This window comes from Elephas maximus, chromosome 16 (genome assembly GCF_024166365.1).
Source record: "Elephas maximus indicus isolate mEleMax1 chromosome 16, mEleMax1 primary haplotype, whole genome shotgun sequence".
Lineage (NCBI taxonomy): Eukaryota > Metazoa > Chordata > Mammalia > Proboscidea > Elephantidae > Elephas > Elephas maximus.
The window spans coordinates 67,380,990-67,395,911 of NC_064834.1; the positions used below are offsets into that span (position 1 = coordinate 67,380,990).

Below are 14,922 nucleotides of genomic sequence, written 5' to 3' on the forward strand. Positions count from 1 at the left end.
AGAATGCGTCATTCTATCCACTTGATTGTTAAAATCCTCCTCTGCTCAGGTCACCTTTTGGTGAGCATTCACTTGAGACACAAATATCTTCACTTCTTTGGCCCATTCAGAGAGGTCTATTCACACACCTATTCCCCATACCTCCTAGTCTCCAATTTTCTAATCATGTTCCTTTCACATCCCCAACCATCCAACCAAAGTCTTGGCCACAGCCCATAAATCAGTATACAATCACACATTTGGGCATTTCTGCCAAGCAAAGTGAACAACTAGGTGCACTGTTCAAGGTTCTGCCCATTGAGAGGATTTCCCTGCAGGCAATACTTCTGCTAAAACCACCATCCATGAACTTACAGAATGCCTTATCCACCATCATGGCATCCCACATAGCCTTGCCTCGGGTCAAGGAACTCAATTCACAGCAAATGAAGTGCGACAATGGGCTCATGCTCATGGAATTCACTGATCTTCCCATGTTCCCCATCATCCTGAAAAAATTGGTTCGATAGAACGATGGAATGGCCTTCTAAAGACCCAATTACAGCACCAGCTAGGTAACAATACCTTGCAGGGTTGGGGCAATATTCTCCAGGAGGCTATATATTCTCTAAACCAGCATCCAATACATGGTGCTCTTTTTCCCATAGGCAAGATTCATGGGTCCCAGGAATCAAGTGGTGGAAATGGAAGTGATACCACTCACTATTACCCCTAGTGACCCACTCACAAAATTTTTGTTTCCTGTCCCCATGACCCTATGTTCTGCAGATTTAGAGGTCTTAATTACAAAGGGAGGAATGCTCCCATCTGGAGACACATCACTGATTCCATTGAACTGGAAGTTAAGAATGTCACCTGGCTACTTGGGGCTTCTTATGCCTCTGGATCAACAGGCAAAGAAGGGAGTTACCATATTGGCTGGTGTAATTAAACCTGGTTATCAAAGGAAAATTGGATTGATATTACATAATGGTTTTTTAATGGAGGTAAAGAAGAGTATGTCTGGAATGCAGGAGATCCCTTAGGGCATCTCTTAGTACTACCATTCCTTGTGATTAAAATCAATGGAAAGCTACAGCAACCCAATTCAGACAGGACTACTAACAACCCAGACCCTTCAGGAATGCAGGTCTGGGTCACCCCATCAGCCAAAGAATCAAGATCAGGTGAGATGCTTGCTGAGGACAAAGGGAATAGGGATGGGTGGTGGAAGAAGGTAGTTTTAAATACCAGTTATGACCACATGAACAGTTGCAGAAATGAGGACTGCAATTGTTATGAGTATTTCTTCCTTCTATGTGTGCATCAAATATTTTTGTTTTCTTCACTTATAAAATATAAGATGTAAACAAGACTGGTGTGTTTTCGGTTGTACACATGTTAGTCATATCATGTCAGGTGCAAATATGACTTTATAATTGTTTTTATTCAGAGATTATGTATGACTTAAAGAGATGTGCACAGGTACCAAGTTAACGAAGGATGGACTGTGATCATTAAGGTTGTGTGTCAACTAGGCTGGGCCATGATTTTCATTGGTTTGGCAGTTACAATGTAGTTTGGGAATCATATAATGATGTAATCACCTCTCTGATTAGATCTGATACAATGTGATCACTTCCATGATGGAATCTGCTGTGTGTAGCCAATCAGTTGAAAGGGAGTTTCCTTGGAGGTGAGGCCTGCATCCAATATAGGTGTACTTTCTTGGAAGGCTCATGGGTTCTTGCTTGCTCTGGATCCTGCAGCTGGCTCCCATTCATCTGACTTCCGGCTCTTGGGACTTGAGGTAGCAGCTTACCTGCCAATCGTAGGATTCATCAGCCTTTGCAGTCTGTGAAACAATGGCCTACCAGCTTACCTGCTGATCTTGGGATTCATAGGCCTCTGCAGCCTGTGAGCCAGAGGCCTGTTTCCTGACCTGCCAACTTGGGTTCACCAGCCCCTGTAGCTACACGAGTCAGAAGAAGCCTCCAGCCTGATTCATGGACGTGGGACTTTCCAGCCTCTACAACTACATGAGCCATTTCTTTGATATAAATCTCTCTCTCTAAAAATATACACACATATATATATATAGAGAGAGAGAGATGCTTCACTGGTTTTGCTTCTCTAGGGAACTCAGCCTAAGTCAGTGTTTTCTTCACCATGGGCCCAGCCCAAAGAGATCCTGAGGAGAGTGTTCTCCTCACCATGGGCCCACCCAGTCAGTCTCTGAGGAGAGGGTAGCCCAACCTGCCCCATGATCATCCCCGGGGACATTGAAGAACCCAGAAGTCACCACCTTTTGGTGCATCCCTCCTTTTGGTCATCAGCCCTCACATTCCATCCTGGCTTTTGTTTCTAAACAGTGGTGGCAGACACACTATTATTGAGCCTTCAAGCTTGCACATGGGAGGACTCCAGGTTGTTCCTTGAAAGCAGATGTTACAATTAAAGGAGTGAGTGCAGTGAAGGGCCTCACAGTCAAGCACATGAGGCGAGTGTTCAGTATAGAGTGGCAATGACAATGGTGACAAAGATGACAGTGGCAGTAGGAGGGCACCAAACTCCTTCGGGTGAGGGTGCCAAGCAGGAGAGCCAGGAGCTCAGAGCAGAGACTGGGGCTGCCAAATGGCCAAATTTTGCCCAACACTGGCCTTGAACCCACAGTCTATGCACGGCAGCACCCTGCTGGCAAAGGAGCTCAATGTAATGTAAATTCTGCAAACATTTATATCAATTAACGGCTCTGTGCCAGCCACTGTGAAAGCAAAGCAGAAGACATCAACTCTACCCCCATAGAGTACACATAGTAGGCAGATCAGCACTTAAATAAACACTGCTACGCTGCCTGAGAGACGCAAAAATCAAGGTATGTCCCAGGACAGACAGCCCAGAAGACAGAAGGAGGAAGATGGGAAGGGTTGCACAGAGGCGATAGTTCTAAGCCCCAGCTTGAAGACAGGTGTCCTACTGAGATTGGAGGCTGGGAAACCAGCCAGCAGGATGAAGAAGCCCCTGCAGATATCCAGACAAGTGGTGACAAGGACCAAATGATGCCAGTGAATGGGGCCAAGGTATAATGGAGGTTGTGTGGCTGGTTAGCGAAGGGTGAGAGCCCTTCTCCTGGTCAAGAGCAGCCTATTTTGCCTTGCTCCCCAGATTACAGATATGGAAGATGACTTGGGAAAAAGATTTTAAAGCAAGTGGGAAACTGAGAAAAGTGTATAGCCAAGGAATGAGGAAGCTTGTAGGGGAGACTTCCCAAGGCCATTGGCCACACCATGAGCACTCAGCCGAGGCAATGCCCTGAGCCTCCAGTGAATGGGGTCCAACTACCAGTGTAGTGGCTGGTGGTCACATGCTCCCAGGCAGGGGAGGTAGCAGGTAGAGACCTGAGTTGGAGTGGGGCAGGCCTTCTCCCATGCCCCTTTCCTTCCACCTATGTTATTTTATCAGCTGTGCAACTGGAGAAAATTCCCAGGAAGGCAAAGAGCAGTTTCCAGGGTTACCACCATGAACCTGGGCTACTTATCAGCATAGTTATCAAGCACCCACCTCCAGGCACTGAGGCCCTCTTAACACCACTGGAAGTACAAGTTCAGCCCTGTAGGTCCACGCCCCAAATACATGGTCCTAGGAAAACGGGAGTCTGGGGCTATATGTGACCACTCTGGGGCAGGACCGCATTGTATACACAGCCCTGGCCAAATCTGCAGATTTAAGGGCTCACATGGGGCCAGTTTGATTGAGCTTTGATTTTATTTTGTTTTAAATAAAAAAGTGGTACAGTGTTCAGAATGTACATGTCAGGGTTTTGGGAGAAATGAAAATATGCCATATTAATGTTCAGTTTATTGGCACAAAGCTCAGATGGACACGCAGTTTGGTTGGAAGCGATAGAAAAAAGAATTGAGCTAGCAGTCAGGATTCTAGCCAAGACAGGTAACTTTGGGCAAGACATTTCCACTTCTCTGAGCCTCTGCTTTCTCATCCATAAGATGGAGGCAACAGCTCCAGCCCTGCCTTCTTCATATCATTGTCTTAAGTGAATGAATAGTATCAGTGTGCTGCCACCCAAGCAAGGTAACCTAAGCCATGTGGCCACAGTCTGATCCTTGACCCCAAAGCTACCAGAAAGCTGCTAGCATGTAGCTTTGGGTCCCTGGACCTGCTAGGCAGGAGTGCTTGTTAACGTTTGCTTTGCGCCCACTCAACTCAGGAGGTTCACAAAGTTGGCCACTGCCCCATGGGACATCCAAGGGCTCAAGGGACTAGCCAAGAGGTCAACATCTCAATCCAGGTTTTCTCCATCCTGGCTGCCGTCTAGAATCACTCCACTCAGGAGCTTAAAAAAGAATGGGAAATCCCAAACCCCACCCTGGCCAATTAAAGGGCAATCATACAGCTTACTGTCGTTAGGTGCTTTTGAGTCATGCCGACTCATAGCAACCCTATATACCACAGAATAAAACACTGCCCTATCCTGCACCGTCCTTACAACCATTGCTATCTTTGAACCCATTGCTGCAGCCATGGATATCCTTGATATCAATATTTTCTCCATTTATCATGATGTTGTTTTTTTTTTTTTTGCTTATTGGTTCAGTTGTGAGGAATTTTGTTTTCTTTAAGTTGAGGTGTAATTTTTACTGAAGGCTATAGTCTTTGATCTTCATCAGTAAGTGCTTCAAGCCCTCTTCACTTTCAGCAAGCAAGGTTGTGTCAGCTGCATATCGCAGGTCGTTAATGAGTCTTCTTCCAATACTGACATCACGTTTTTCTTCATATAGTTCAGCTTCTCATGTTATTTGCTTGGCATGCAGACTGAATAAAACCAAACCAAATCCATTGCTGTCAAGTGGATTCTGACTCATAGCTACCCTATAGGACAAACTAGAAGTGCCCCATAGGAGTTTCAAGGAGCAGCTGGTAGATTCAAACTGCCGACCTTTTGGTTAGCAGCCGGACACTTAACCACTGCACCACCAAGACTCCACACACTGAATAAATGATGTGACAGCGTAAAACCCTCACACACACCATTCCTGCTTTTAAACCACAGAGTACACACTTGTGTTCAAACCACTACTTTTTGAACTACATATAGGTTCCACATGAGCACAATTAAAAACCCACTGCCGTTGAGTCAATTCTGACTCATAGTGACCCTACAGGACAGAGCAGAACTGCCCTGTAGAGTTTCCAAGGAACGCCTGGCAGATTCAAACTGCCGACCTTTTGGTTAGCAGCTGTAGCACTTACCCACTACGTTTCCAGGGTTTCCAAGCACAATTAAGGGTTCTGGAATTCCCGTTCTTCACAATATTATCCCTAATTTGTTATGATCCACATAGTCCAATGCCTTTGCCCAGTCAATAAAACACAGGTAAACATCTTTCCGTTACTCTCTGCTTTCAACCAAGATTCGTCTGACATTAGCCATGATATCCCTCATTCCACATCCTCTTCTGAATCTGGCTTGAATTTCTGGCATGATGTACTGCAGCAACTGCTTCTGAATGATCTTCAGCAAAATTTTACTTGTGTGTGATATTAATGGTATTGTTTGATAATTTCCACTTTTTTTTTTTTTTTATTGAATCACCTTTTTCTGAAATGGGCACAATTATGGACCTCTGCCAGCTGGTTGGCCAGGTAGCTGTCTTCTAAATTTCTTTGCATGGAAGAGTGACCATCTCCAGCATTGCATCTATTTGTTGAAACATCTCTATTGGTATTCGATCAATTCCTGGAGCCTTGCTCTCTGCCAATCCCTTCAGTGAAGTTTGGACTTCCTTCAATACTGTCAGTTCTTGGTCATGTGCTGCCTCCTGAAATGGTTGAATGTCAACCAATTCTTTTTGGTACAGTGACTCTGTGTGTTCCTTCCATCTTCTTTTGATGCTTCCTGTGTTGTTCAATATTTTACCCATAAGTCAAACCAAACCCATTGCTGTCAAGTTGATTCCAACTCGTAGCACCCCTATAGGACAAGGTAGAACTGTTCCATAGGGTTTCCAAGGAATAGCTGGTGGATTCAAACTGCTGATCTCTTGGTTAGCAGCCATAGCTCTTAACCACTGCACTACCAGGTCTCCATTTTGCCCATGTCATTGTTGTTGTTAGGTGCCATTGAGTCGGTTCTGACTCATAGTGATGACATTGTACAACAGAAAGAAACCCTACTCGGTCCTGCGCCATCCTCACAATCGTTGTTATGCTTAAGCCCATTGTTGTAGCCACTGTGTCAATCCATCACACTGAGGGTCTTCCTCTTTTTCACTGACCCTCTACTTCCAAGCTTCACGTCCTTCACCAGGGACTGATCTCTCCTGTCAACATGTCCAAAGTATGTAAGACGTAGTCTCGCCATCTTTGCTTCTAAGGAGCATTCTGGTTGTACTTCTTCCAAGACAGATTTGTTCATTCTTTTGGCAGTCCATGGTATATTCAATATTCTTCTCCAACCCACAGTTCAAAGGCGTCAATTCTTCTCTGGTCTTCTTTATTCATCGTCTAGCTTTCACATGCATAGGAGGTGATTGAAAACACCATGGCTTGGGTCAGGCACACCTTAGTCTTCAAGGTAACATCTTTTCTTTTCAGCACTTTAAAGAGGTCTTTTGCAGCAGATTTGCCCAAAGCAATGTGTATTTTGATTTTTCTTTTTTTTTTTTTAGTTGTGCTTTAGTGGTAGTGGGTTTTTTGGTAGGTTAGATGAAGGGTTACAGAACAAACTAGTTTCTCATCAAACAGTGCACACATTGTTTATGAGATTGCTTAACAACCCCACAACATGTCAACACTCTCCCTTCTCAACCCTGGGTTCCTTATTACCAGCTTTCCTGTTCCCTCCAGCCTTTTAGTCCCTGCCCCAGGGCTGGTGTACCCCTTTAGTCTTGTTTCGGTCTATGGGCCTGTTCAATCTTTGGCTGAAGGATGAACCTCAGGAGTGACCTCATTACTGAGCTGAATGGGTGTCAGGGGGCCATACTCTCAGGGTTTCTCCAGTCTCTGTCAGGCCAGCAAGTCTGGTCTTTCTTTTTGAGTTAAAACTTTGTTCTACATTTTTCTCTAGCTCTGTCCAGGACCCTCTATTGTAATCCCTGTCAGAGGAGTCAGTGGTGGTAGCCAGGCACCCTCTAGTTGTACTGGACTCAGTCTGATCGAGGCCGTACTAGATGTGGTCCATCAGTCCTTTGGACTAATGTTTCCCTTGTGCCTTTAGTTTTCTTCATTCTTCGTTGCTCCCAAAGGGGTGAGACCAGTAGAGTATCCTATGTGGCCGCTCACAGGCTTTTAAGACCCCAAACACTACTCACCAAAATAAAATATAAAACTATGTTATGCCAGTTGAGCTAGATGTTCGCCGAGATCATGGTCCCCACAGCCCTCAGCTCAGCAATTCAGTCCCTCAGGGAGTTTGGATGTGTCTATGGGGCTACCACGACCTTGCCTTGCACAGGTTGTGCTGGCTTCCCCAGTATTGTGTGCTGTCTTACCCTTCACCAAAGTTTCCACTTATCTATTGTCTATTAAGTGTTTTTCCATCTCCACCCCTCCCCTCCCTCATAACCATCAAAGATTGTTTCTTTTTGTATGTAAACCTTTTCATGAGTTTTTACAGTAGTGATCTCATACAATATTTGTCCTTTTATGATTGACTTATTTCACTCAGCATAATGCCCTCCAGATTCATCCGTGTTATAAGATGTGTGCATATTTTGATTTCTTGATTGCTGCTTCCATGGACATTGATTGTGGATCCAAGTAAAATGAAATCCTTGACAACTTCAATCTTTTCTCTGTTTATCATAATGTTGCTTATTGGTCTAGTTGTGAGGATTTTTATTTTCTTTATGTTGAGGTATAATCCAAATCAAAGGCTGTCGTCTTTGATCTTCATTAGTAAGTACTTCAAGTCCTCTTCACTTTCAGCAAGCAAGGTTGTGATATCTGCATAATGCAGGTTGTTAATTAGTCTTCCTCCAATCCTGATGCCCTGTTCTTCATTTAGTCCAGTTTCTCAGATTATTTGCTCTGCATACAGATTGAATGAGTATGGTGAAAGGATACAACCCAGACACACACCTTGCCTGACTTTAAACCACAAAGTATCCCCTTGTTCTGTCCAAACAACTGCCTCTTGATCTATGTAAAGGTTCGTCATGAGCACAATTAAGTGTTCTGGAATTCCCATTCTTTGTAATGTTACCCATAATTTGTTATGATCCACACAGTCCAATGCCTTTGCATAGTCTACAAAACACAGGCAAACATCCTTCTGGTATTCTCTGCTTTCAGCCAGGATCCACCTGACATAAACAATGATATCCCTGGTTCCATGTCCTTTTCTGAATCCAGCCTGAATTTCTGGCAGCAACTTTTGAAGGATCTTCAGCAAAATTTTACTTGCGTGTGATATTAATGTTATTGTATGAGAATTACCTCATTCGGTGGGATCACCTTTCTTAGGAATAGGGATAAATATGGATCTCTTCCAGTCAGTTGGCCAGGTAGCTGTCTTCCAAATTTCTTGGCATAGGCAAGTGAGTACTTCCAATGCTGCTTCTATTTGTTGAAACATCTCAACTGGTATTCCATCAATTCCTGGAGCCTTGTTTTTCACCAGTGCCTTCAGTGCACCTTGGACTTCTTCCTTCAGTAGCATCGGTTCCTGGTCATATGCTACCTCCTGAAATGCTTGAACATTGACAATTCTTTTTGGTATAGTGACTCTGTGTATTCCTTGAGCTTCTTTTGATGCTTCCTGAGTGGTTTAATATTATCCCATAGAATCCTTCAATATTGCAATTCAAGGCTTGAATTTTTTTCTTCAGTTCTTTTAACTTGAGAAATGCCAACCATGTTCTTCCCTTTTGGTTTTCTAATTCCAGGTCTTTGCACATTTCGTTATAATATTTTCTTTGTCTTCTCAAGCTGCCCTTTTAAATCTTCTGTTCAGCTCTTTCACTTCGTTTCTTCTGTTAACTTTAGCTACTCTACATTCAAGAGCAAGTTTCAGAGCTTTTTCTGACATGTATTTTGGTCTTTTCTTTCTTTCCTGTCTTTTTAATGACCTTTTGCTTTCTTCATCTATGATGTCATTCCACAACTCGTCTGGCCTTCAGTCATTAGTATGCAATGTATCAAATCTGTTCTCGAGATGGTCTTTAAATTCAGGTGGGATATGCTCAAGGTCATATTTTGGTTCTCATGGACTTGTTTTAATTTTCTTCAGCTTCAACTTGAACTTGCAAAAGAGCAATTGATGGTCTGTTCCACAGTCAGCCCGTGGCCTTGTTCTGATGATACGTAGCTTCTCCTTCATCTCTTTCCAGAGGTGTAGTCTGTTTGATTCCTGTGTATTCCATCAGATGAGGTCCACATGTATAGTTGCAGTTTATGTTACTGAAAAAGGTATTTGCAAGGAATAAGTCATTGGCCTTGCAAAATTCTATTCAATCTCTGGCATTGTTTCTATCAGCAAGGCCATATTTTCCAACTACTGCTCTTTCTTCTTTATTTCCAACTTTCACATTTCAACCACCAGTAATTATCAATGCATCTTGATTGCATGTTTGATCAATTTCAGACTGCAGAAGTTTTAAAACTGTGCAATTTCTTCACCTTGGCATTAGTGGTGGGTGCAAAAATTTGAACAATAGTCATATTAACTGGTCTTCGCCATAAGTTGATGGATATTATCCTATCAGTGACAACATTGTACTTCAGGGTAGATCTTGAAATGTTCTTTTCGATGATGAATACGATGCCATTCCTCTTCAATTTGTCATTCCCAGCATAGTAGAGCATATGATTGTCTGATTTAAAATGGCCTATACCAGTCCATTGCACCTCACTAATGCCTAGGATATTGATCTTCATGTATTCCATTTCATTTTTGACAACTCCCAATTTTCCTAGATGCATACTTCGTATATTCCATGTTTCAATTATTAATGGGTGTTTACAGCTGTTTCTTCTCATTTTGAGTCATGCCACATCAGCAAATGGAGGTCCTGAAAGCTTGACTTCATCCACATCATTTGGGTCGATTCCACTTTTAGGAGGCAGCTCTTCCCTAGGAGTGTTTTGAGTGTCTTCCAACCCGAGGGGCTCATCTTCCAGCACTATACCAGATAACACTCTGCTGCTAATCAAAAGGTTTTTACTGGCCAATTTTTTCTGAAGTAGACTGCCAGGTCCTTCTTCCTAGCCTGTCTTAGTCTGGAAAGTCCCCTGATTATCCTTTGATAATAATTTCTTTTTGTCAGTTATAGAAACAAAGCTTTCTCTTTGTTGTGATTATTTGCAGTAAGACTTTTATCTTCTAAGTTGACGGTTATTAAAATGAGGCCAAAGAGAATGTTCCCAGGGCTGTGATAATTTTTTGGCAAGGTTGGAGTCCGTGTATTTACTTCAGTCTAAGAAACCTTGGAGATTGTGATCTGGGATAGAAATGTGGAGGAGACGTCAGGTGAGAGCAGAGAAAGGTGGTTCTGGGGCCAGAAATGGAAGAGTAAACAGGGTCAGAAGGAGCAGGGAGGGACAAAACCAAACCTGTTGCTGTCATTTCTGATTCACACCGACGCTATAGGACAGAGTAGAGCTGCCCCATAGGGTTTCCAAGGCTGTAGTCTTTACAGAGGAAGCCCTGGTGGTGCAGTGGTTAAGCACTTGGCTGCTAACCAAAAGGTCAGCAGTTTGAACCTATCAGTTGCTCAGCAAGAGAAAGATGTGGAAGTCTCCCTCTGTAAAGATTACAGCCTTGGAAACCCTATGGGGGCAGTTCTACTCTGTCCTACAGGGTCACTATGAGTTGGAATTGACTCGGCAACAACAGGTTTTGGCTTAATCTTTACAGAAGCAGAGGTAGAGAAGGGTCTGAATTTAGGGGACATCTAAGCTCCTAAATTACTCTCTTTAGAAAAAGCCCAAATTACAGAGCCTACACGCAAACCCTCCTCACTGTGGATTTTCTCCTTAGCCATTGATAATTTGTAGTTATGAGCTGATTTGTGTAGATAATTCAGTGTCTCTGTCCCAGAGGACCGTCAGGCCCACAGGGCAGGGAAGGAGAGACTGTGGGAAGCTGACCTACGGGGGAGGCTGCAGAGGTCCCAGAGAGGCGATGGCAGCTGCACCAGGGCCAGGGTAGGGGACAGATACAAGAGGTGTTAAGCGTGAGAAATAAGCAGTTTCAACAGGCCTCAGGGTAGGGTATAGGAGAAGGAAGACATAAGTCACCCTGCCCAAACCCTGGGGGGGTAGCTGTGCCAGCAGGCAAAGCCAATAAGCCCTGACTGTGCCTCCTGCTAACCATGTGTCTGGGGAAAGACTTTTCCCACAGGTGCTGGCCTTCACTTCCTTCCCATGGCATCCAGCTGGCAGAGCCATCACTATGCCCACAAGTAAGGAGCGGAAAGGTGAACTGAGCTGGCCTTGCAAGCAAGTGGGAGGCCTTTTCCCTCCCTCCCTCCCTCCCTTCCTCACTCCCTCAGTGGCAGCCTGGGTCCCAACTGGCCTGCCATGGGTAGCCTTACCAGGCAGAATCTGGACTGTGTGGGCATACGCTGTGGATCTGCCCCGAACCACTGGTGATCACGGCACAGCTTCCCATCCCTCTTTAGGGATCAGCCTGGTACAAGGTCAAAGTTCCCAAATCAGCCAAGATTCCACCCGTTTCACAGATCAGCAAACTGAGACCTGCAGGAGAGACAGTAGCACCATAGTACAGGTGGAGCCCTGAGATCAAGGTCTTACTCTTCTATTCACCCTTAAACTAAACCCTTAAACCTTTCTGGGCCTCTTGTTATCTCAGCTATAAAATGGGAATAAACAAGGTGCTCTATTTCTTGAGTATTTTACATCTCTGAAGCCAGCCCTGGTGGCACAGTGGTTAAGTGCTCAGCTCTTAAACGAAAGGTTGGTGGTCCAAACACACCAGCCGTTGTGCAGGAGAAAGACCTGTCAGTCTGCTTCCGTAAAGATTTACAGCTTTGGAAACCCCACGGGGCAGATTTACTCTGTCCCATAGAAGTGCTGTGAGTCAGAATCAACTCCACGGCAATGGATTTTGTTTTCTGGGTTAAAGCTCCGAGAGCTCTGATTCAGTCGCTGCCATTTTCTGCCAGCAGCCACCTTACTCCTTTCTGACATTTAGCATGGCCCTGAACATCTGTCTCTGAGATTGTAGTTCCTCAGATGTGTTTGTTCTGGTTATTTCTCATTAACTTGGGTTGCCTTTTGGGTGAATTCTTATCCTCTTTAAAAAAGGGTTCACTTCTTTGGGGTGATTCTTGCTTGAATCAAAAGGTAGCATCCTTTTTCCATGTCACAGTTTCTAAGTCAACCCTTACCTGATGCTTGACTTCTGTCTCCCTTCATCCAAGTTGTAATGTCATTCAGGTAAGGCAGGGAGCTTACTTCCCACCAACAAAACCCTATTTTATTTCCCAATAATTCTAAACTTTGGAAAAATTTTCGTTATATTGAGCAAATCTGCCTCAGTCAGTCCTTGAGGGCAGACTGACCAAGTCCTGACCTTGGCACTTAGCATAGAGCCTGGGACCCTCACAGTAACAAGTGTTCCTTCTCTCCTAAGCAAACCGTAACCATTCCCCCTCTTTTCAGATCTACCCTCTGGGTGGAAGTTGATCAGATGAAGCACCACTGTCCACTCAGGTGAGTAGGTTTCCCCGAGTTCCTTGACTGGCCTATGGTTGGACTGATGAGAGCCTTGATGATGGAACCCACAGATTACCTGAAAGTCCCTTAGCCAAGCTTTTGGCAAAAACTACACTCAAGTCACAAAATGAGTTGGCTGGAATCAGTATGAGTAGGAAAACCAAAAATCTAAGAACTACATAACCTAAAATCCTCTGGTGAAGAGGCTAACAAGGATGAAATCCTCACTGGGAATATATGTCAGGAAAGGGTGGTGCCCAACACCTGTATAATCCCCCCAAATGGTCCACAAATCTCTGGACCACTGAGTGGTCAAGAGACCACTGCAATCATTCTGTGTCAGGGGAGTCCATTGGCCAGCTATATCCATCTGGGCCCCGGTGGTAAACATAGGGCCCACTCGATGAAATGAGTGTTTACAGGGGTGTGGACAGGGTCGAGGGAATCAACCAGGGATGGATAATACCACCCAGGGATTAGCGGCAGCTTGAAGCTCTTACTTCTCTGTGGTCTGAAGAAGTGAGAGAAGGAGCTACTATGAGAACCTCGAAAAAGCTTTGACTGTGGGAGAGGCTGTTTGAGAGGAGCTATGGCCCTTGCGAGAGGAGTACATCGCCAATCACAGCAAAGAAGGGAGCGACTGGGGGGATAAATACTCTACCCTCTCCCTCCTCCCACCTCTGGCCTCCTGATAGTGCCTCCCATTGGCTGAAACCTACCAGAAAGCCAAGAACAAAGTAGCCCAGGGAGACAGTCTACAGAGCTCTTTGAGATAGGGAGGTTCACTCCTCAGTTTCCGTCAGCTCCACACAGCTCACCTCCAGCCACAGAGTTCTTAGAAAGGAGTTTCACAAAAAAAAAGAAGCTGTTTTCTATGCTCGAAACCCTTGAGAAATCACCAGCAATCTTAGAGCTTCTGAGAGTGATCAAAGGGCAGGATTGGAATGTGGAGCAACGGGAGCTCTCATCCAACTGCTGGTGGGAGTTTACACTAGTGCAACCACTTCGGAAAACCATTTGGCAGTATCTCCTAAAGTTAAGCTTGCACAAACCCCATGACCCAGCAATTCTACTCTTGGGTATAAACCTGAGAGAAATGAGTGTATACATATATATAAAGACATTTACAAGACTAGAATGTTCCCAGCAGTATTCTTCAAAATAGCCTCAAGCTGTCCCAAATGTCCATCAGTAGCAGAATGAAACACTGACACACTCACACAGAAATACATCATAGCAATACTACACAGCAGTGAAAAAAGCACAACTACTCATGCATGTAACAGCATGGATGAAACCTAAAAATGTGTTGAGTAAAAAAAGGCAGGACACTAAAGAGCATATATTGTATAATTCCATTTACATGAAATTCTAGAACCTACAATGAATCTGTGGTGACAGAAATCAGAGCAGTGGCCATGGGGTGGGGCGGGAGATAGAAGAATCAAAAGAGAAACTTCTGATTGCTGGAAATGTTTTGTATCTTGGTTTGCAAGTATATATGGCAGTATATGCTTTGCCAAAACTTATTAAACTATATGCTTAAGATTCGTGCACATTGGTGTATCTAAATTACGTATCAATTTTAAAAAATGGCAGGACAGCTCCTGCCTATTCACCCAGGTTCCCCTCTCAGCAGTGAAGGGAAGAAATTCCTCCACCTTCTTGTCTCCGGGTCAAGGTCTGATGCAATTCAAGTATACTACTTTTAAAAAGATGTTGTTGTTGTTAGTCACCTTCAAGTTGGTGCCAACTCATAGCAACCCCACGTACAACAGAAGGAAACAGTCCCCAGTTCTGCGCCATCCTCACAATCACTATTACATCCAAGTCGATTGTTGCAGCAACTGTGTATTTTGAGTGCCTTCCAACACAGGGGGCTCATCTTTCAGCACTATATCAGACAACATACTGTTGGGATCCACAGGGTTTTTTATCAGCTTATTTTCAGAAGGAGATCACCAGGCCTTTCTTCCTAGTCTGTCTTAGTCTGGGAGCTCCGCTGATAACATGGGTGATCCTGCTTGAAATACCAACTGCATAGCTTGCAGCATTACAGCAACACGCAAGCCATTACAATATGACAAACTGACAGGCAGGTGGTGGTTTAAAATATATACATACTGTAAAAGTAGATCATGTATTTTTTTTCCTAAACAAAGCTGTACTCAAACAGGGTTCATTTTATTCTAACTTCTCGGTCAGCAGAGTTGTCTTGATTTTCATCCTAAGTTCATTGGTATACAT

General features: G+C 44.1%; 1 long non-coding RNA gene across 1 annotated transcript; it reads right to left on the reverse strand.

Annotated features, from left to right (window-relative positions):
- Nucleotides 1-1,464: 1,464 nt before the first annotated feature.
- Nucleotides 1,465-13,473, reverse strand: LOC126059902 (uncharacterized). Its single transcript, XR_007513507.1, has 3 exons — nt 13,395-13,473; nt 11,532-11,694; nt 1,465-1,801 (listed from the first exon to the last, which is right to left on the reverse strand). It is a non-coding gene; the product is annotated as an uncharacterized LOC126059902 (long non-coding RNA).
- Nucleotides 13,474-14,922: the final 1,449 nt, after the last annotated feature.